The following is a 6,180-nucleotide window of genomic DNA, read 5'->3' as shown; positions in this document are numbered from 1 at the left end:
CTTCACAACTTACAAAGAAAACCTATATGTTGGATTTACGGCGCTCGGCTGCTGTCCCGAAAGACGCGTGTTCGATCCCGGCCGCGGCGGCTGAATTTCGATGAAGGCGAAATTCTAGATGCCCGTGTACTGTGCGATGTCAGTGCACGTTAAAGAACCCCAGGTGGTCGAAATTTCCAGAGCCCTTCACTACGGCGTCTCTCATAGCCTCAGTTGCTTTGGGACGTTAAAACCCCAATAAACCAAACCAAACCAATATGTTGGATTAATGTTTTCTGTCACTGTGCAAGCTGTATCGCAAACGGCGCTTCTAAAGTCATGGTAGGCACGAATGCATTTTTTGAGCAACGGCTTTTACATCATAGCTATGATACACGCATCCCACAACGATCCACGCTTGGCCCTGTTCCGTGATCTCGTGAGATCTGTTTGTGCCTTGTGTTGCCTTCGCCCTCTTCAGGTGAGGTATGTGCTGGGGAGGGTGCACGACCACGGCTTGCATGCACAGGGTCTCTCGCTTAGAGCTGACTTTGCCACCTTTGGGGGGCACACATAGTAGTGAAACACTTCGAAACGCCTCTCGGACTGCGCATGTAGCTGGGAGGTGACAGCCCGAAGATATGTGGCGGGTTCAATTTAAGTAGCATGCATCTAGGACGCTGCCCAAAAATATCCTCAGATGTGTGATCACATATTTCATAGAATGGGACAGCATTTGCATCAACTGGTGTAATAAAGGAGAGTCCAAGATACTATCACCTTTCTTTGAATTGTGCCACTGCCACACACACATGTTCCAGAAGTGGAGAACATTTACATGAAACTTGCCAGTGAGACAGGTTTTTTCTTTCATTTTTAGTGCAAAAGCCTTGCACTATTGTCCTCATAACCTGGAAAATGTCAGTATACGGTGGGGCCTCTGAACTATACTCGCCCGTTCCGATGGCTCAGTGGTTAAGGCCCTCATCTACTGAGCCGGAGTACACGGGTTGGAACCCGACCGCGGCGGCTGCGTTTCGGTGGAGACGAAACGTACAAAGGCGCCCGTGTGCTGTGCGATGTCGGTGCACGAAATTTTTAAGTTAGTTTTTGAGGAAAAGAAATGGCGCAATATCTGTCTCACATACTTCGGTGGACACCTGAACCGCGCCGTAAGGGAGGATTCCCCAACCTAAATTTGAACCACCCCCAAAATTTGACCTTGCACGATTTGGACCAAAATCAATGTCCAGCTATAATTGAGCGTTCCCGACACGATAGCGACCACCCAATATGGCCTGGGCTATTACCAGAATGCGATAGCTCGGCATTTGTGCGTTTTTCATAAGTGGGAGCTTTCCTGAAACACCTGGTACGTGCAGTCTGTCATTAGTATACAGCCCAAGGGGTCTACATGGAGGAGACAATAAGCTATTGTTGTAATTAAGTCAGTATGATCAGGCTCCTGCAGTATTGCAGTAAATGTAACCTCAATGTATTGAACAGGTTCTCTAGTTCGAACTACATTACTTATTTTACCTGAGCTGGGGAGGGAAGGGGGGGACTTTTTCATCTTTTTTTGTAAACTGCACATCATAAAGCTTTTCAGTACTGAAAGTCATCTGCCATAGACTGCACCAGAGAGGGAATTTCTTCAGGTTAGACTGCAAGATAGACACATCGTCAAGGAATGTGATCGGACAGTATACAACACAGTCATCATCACATGGCCTGATGGGGGACGCAAAGCCTACTGCTCAATCATTTATTGACATTGATAGGCCTCGAGGTCATAGAGTCGCATACTTAAGTCGCCATGACAGTGTCCTTCGGTCGCCCCAGTTCGCGCGGAGATCACAGACATACCACACTCAATATCTCCAACTACAGTGCACCCTACTCACAACAAGCACCATGCACATCCACTTCTTCCTCCCAGTCTTCCTTTCCCCATGCCACACAGTTGTGTTCCACAGTCTGTTCTACAGTGCTCCACTGTAAAACCTAATGGCGCCACTGCCACTGGTCTTCACAACACGACGAATGAAACCGGTGAAACTACAGCCTTCAGGCACTTTCAGTAGCATGTGCACTAGATCTTATATCACACTATTCAGAACAATGCACAGTGCGAGCAAGTGTAAATAATTGCTTATCCTCTTGAGAATACCCTGGAGTGCCTGTGAGTGGCAATTTTTTCAGCATAAGATTGTCCAAATAAGTGCATGTACTTATTGATCAGTTTTTAAATTCGTTGCGGATATGTCGTGTGCAAATTAGTTTGCTATCTCGGGAGGCATAGTTCTAATAAAACATATCTAGGCTCTAAATGCTCAACAGGAGCGACGAGCTAGAATTATGTCAGCATTTGTTCCCCAAGCTCCTGAAACCGTTGCGCAGAAAATCACGCAGGAGTGATAATTAAACAACTAGGACGCACAAATATGGCTTCATGTTTCAGTGATCAGTCTGGTGCGGTTTTGTGTACAATAAACTACCAACTAGCGCCTGTTATTGTTCACCTGATCTTGATGCACCCACGCCCAGTGTTATAGCTTGTGGCATAGCGCAGGTTAGCATCTGAGTTGAATAACTTCCCCACTTTATGAGAGACAATAAAAACCTCCTCCACGTGGTGGGGAGGAAAGCAAGGTTGGCATATCTGAGGTGACCTTGCCAGAGCTGCCCTCAGAACCCCCACGGGTTGGCCTGGTCGCCAGAGTCAGCGCCCTTCACACCAAAGCCAGAAACCTCTCCATCAGAGCCAGTGCCAGAGTTGACTCCTCCTTCATATCCATCCCAACCCACACGACTCTTCGAGGCTTGTGTGAAGGTATCTCGGCAGGCCTGGTATCTCGACAGGCAGGTATCTCGACAGCCTACTACTGTGGAGGAACCTGTGGTGCCTTTGGCTCGAACTGCAACAGGACATGTGGCAGAGATGCTGGAACACCTCAGATAGTTAATGGCATTTGCGTCCATCTCTGGACCAGAGCCAGGGCTAGTGCCAGAAGTGACTGTTCTGTCAGAATCAGCTCAATCCATACGACTATCAGAGGTTTGCATACGGGAATCTGTGAATGAGCAGCAGGATCGTCCAATGAAAGATGTTAAGGAACTTGTGGCAACTTCAGTTTCGTCCGAACTGTCACACGAAATGGCAAGAGTGCTGGAGCCCGTCAAAGAGCCAATTGTGCTTGCGTCCATGTCTGCACCAGACATAAGGCCTGTGCCAGAGCTGCCTCCTACTTCAGAATCACGCCAGTCCAAATGGCTGTTGGACGCAATTGTGCAGGCGCCGCAGGCGAAGCAGGTGGAGTCTTCCACTTGCCCTCCACTGGAACGGCAGGGTCATGTAACGGAAGCTCTGCAGGAACATGTCCCTTTGGCTTTCTGAGAAGTGCCACAATAAAGAGCAGGAGTGCTGGAGCGCGTTGAAAAGCCCATGGAGCCTGCAGCTACACCTGCACTGGAGCCAGGGTGATTGCGGGAGTTGCCACCTCTTTCAGAACCATCTGAATCTAAACTCCTGTTGGGAGCTAGCATATAGGCATTTCTTGCAAAACAGCTGAAGTCTGCTACTCTCTCCAAGATGTAGTTGCAGCGCCTTGCAATGGAAGCTGCGGAGGAGCTCATGGTGACTTCAGCTTCGTCCAAACTGCCACACGAAACGACAAAGTTGTTTGATCACGTTACATAACTGATGGTGCCTATGGCGATCTCTGCACGGGAAACAGGGCCTGCCGTGCCTGCTCAATCAGAACCACCGCAGCCATCAAAGCTTCTTGTGCATGTACAGGTGGCAGAATCTGCCACTCGCTATGAACTGAGGCAGCAAAATCTTCCTCGGGAGGGGCGTTTGATGCCTCTTCCGGCTGCCCATGAGCTTCCTTTGGTGCCCGGGCAGGAGTCTGTGGCACCAGCAGCTTCATATGAGCCAACGGAGACAACCGCAACGGCGCTGCTTCCTCAACTATCTGAGTCTGGCCTGTCACCGCATCCTGAGGTTCTAATTGAATCAGAGTGTAAACATATCTGATTTGTTGAACAGGTGCCAAAAACATTATACATACATTGTGAATGATCTGATCCATGCCTTCATTTTTCAGCGCGTACTGTAAAACTTAGGTGAGAACACTGGATGGTAGGGGCAAAATGCCGGCTCTCAATGTGTGTAGTGAACAATATCGGTTCATTATATCAAGCAGTCAAAGGACTGTTGAGATGCCATCACAAGTAACTGGGTGACCGCACAAACTTTTATTCAGGGATAGTAACTGCTAAGCATGGTAATCTGAGGATTGTTGTTCGAGGAGGAAGGTGATATGTCTTTCGTATTTGGGCTAAACGGCAGCAACAGTCTGCTCCCGTCACAATTGAGAAATAAAAATAAGAAAGTACGCTTGAATTGAGCATGTATGACAGTGCAGCAGAATTTAATCTTAAAAAGTTTTAGCATAATAAATGCTGACTTTCAGTGTTAACTTGCAATCCTGCGAAAACTGCAGTAATTCGGACTGGTTCTCAGTGTTGACTGCGTGGCTTATTATGCAGTAAACCACCTTGGCACCTAACTGTGCAGTTGTGGAGTGGTACTACTACAGCAGTCCTCTAGTACACTCCACCAGTGTCGTGCCACTAACGCGCTGAACACTGCAGTACTATGTAAAGAAGCCACTACTTTGTAGATCTCATCCAACCTAAAGCAAAGATTTTAAATTGGGAGGTTTTACTTCCTGAAGCCCATGAGGGGCACCGTAGTGGAGGGCTCCAATCTAATTTGAACCACAGTCGCACAGCACACGGGAGTGTTTTGTGTTTCGCCTTCATCGAAACGCGTCCGCTGTGGATCCCAGATCCTCCGGCTCAATAGCCGAGAACGCTAGCCACTTAGCCACCGCGGCAGGTAGACGCTTTGTAGTATCTTCGACAGACCGCATTTGTGGGTGACCTCCAAATTGACTTCTAGCTTAGTGAGTTCCACCAGGTTTCCCACTTTGTTGCCGTCACTGGCTTAGCTGAAGGACTCTCTTGCAGTTATTTTCTTTTGCAGCACTATCTGTGCTTGGGAGGTCAAGTGGCTCTTTGATGCAACAATGTTAGCTCTTAAGAGTGGCTATCTCCATACTGACCTCTGAGAAAATGGCTAACTTGGCAACGAACATGCACCTTATGCAGTCATGTGATGCATGCCTCTGGGTCTAGCATTTATCAGTTCACGTTTGCTGGAACGAAGCCACTGCTTTGCTTCAAGTTGGGCGAGATCTACTGTGTTTGCTGGCCCATGCTCAGTAGTCGCTTCGGGAGACATTGTTCGCGGGCGACCTCCACCATGTCTTCTGGCTTTGCGAACTTCACCATGGTCCCCACTCTGTTGTTTGTCATCACCACCTTAGCTTAGGGACTTTTCTGATGCTGACATAAAACGTTGCCTAGCAAAAGAACCACGATAATGATTGCTGTTTCATGTTTTCTGTGCAAAACACATTACTTACACTTGTATCCACATCTAGCTGGATTGTAATACATAGGTGTATGTGTACAGAGGGCAAAACGCATGTCTAGAACACGCTCTGAGCGTGTTTCGGGCGTCTCGGGCGATAACTAGTGATTAGATATGGTCAAAAATGGTCTGGGTGTAAACATGTGCTGTTAAACTCACCGAATTCCATCATCATTTTTTGCCTTCTTGGTTGCAGCGGCTTTGGGAGCTCCGGAAAACAGAGTTTGGTTGTTCTAGGCATGTGTTTTGCCCTCTGTACTCTGCAGGAGCCTGGAAAGGTGCAGAGGCAGCTGTAGGGTCTACAGCATTGATATCATTCGCTAGTTCTTTGACACTGCCCATCTTGTAGATTGGCATAGTCTCTAATATAATTGAAGAAACTGCCTGCTGAAAAGTTCGCTGCACAGTCAGTGCAAGTTTGAACTGTGGCCTTGCTGCTGTGGTCTCCATTTGTGATAGAAATTCAGCTGTTCACACGTTGTTGGAGTAGGAACGACTGAAAATTATCCTGGCTTTTTTACCTCCAGAGTAAAATTGGACTGGAATGGTCATTGCTCCAGAAAATGAATCGAATTGAACCATTGAAGACGTAAGCAAAAACATATCCACGAGAAACAAAAAACACAAGGTCACAATAAAATATAGAAACAAGAACTTAAGTCATATTTGGCCGGTAAGGAAGGAACGCAAGAATATGC

At 47.5% G+C, this 6,180-nt stretch overlaps 2 pseudogenes; both read left to right on the top strand.

Annotated features, from left to right (window-relative positions):
- The first annotated feature begins 2,598 nt into the window (after positions 1-2,598).
- On the top strand, positions 2,599-3,376 carry LOC149326359 (uncharacterized; annotated as a pseudogene).
- Positions 3,377-3,424: 48 nt separating this feature from the next.
- LOC149326358 (uncharacterized) lies at positions 3,425-5,778 on the top strand (annotated as a pseudogene).
- The last annotated feature ends 402 nt before the right edge of the window (positions 5,779-6,180 follow it).

Source organism: Amblyomma mixtum, chromosome 10, assembly GCF_055824585.1.
Source record: "Amblyomma mixtum isolate Tamu chromosome 10, ASM5582458v1, whole genome shotgun sequence".
In the NCBI taxonomy this organism is placed as follows: domain Eukaryota; kingdom Metazoa; phylum Arthropoda; class Arachnida; order Ixodida; family Ixodidae; genus Amblyomma; species Amblyomma mixtum.
The sequence above is the reverse complement of the archived record's forward strand: the minus strand, read 5'-3'. Positions and strand labels throughout refer to the sequence as shown.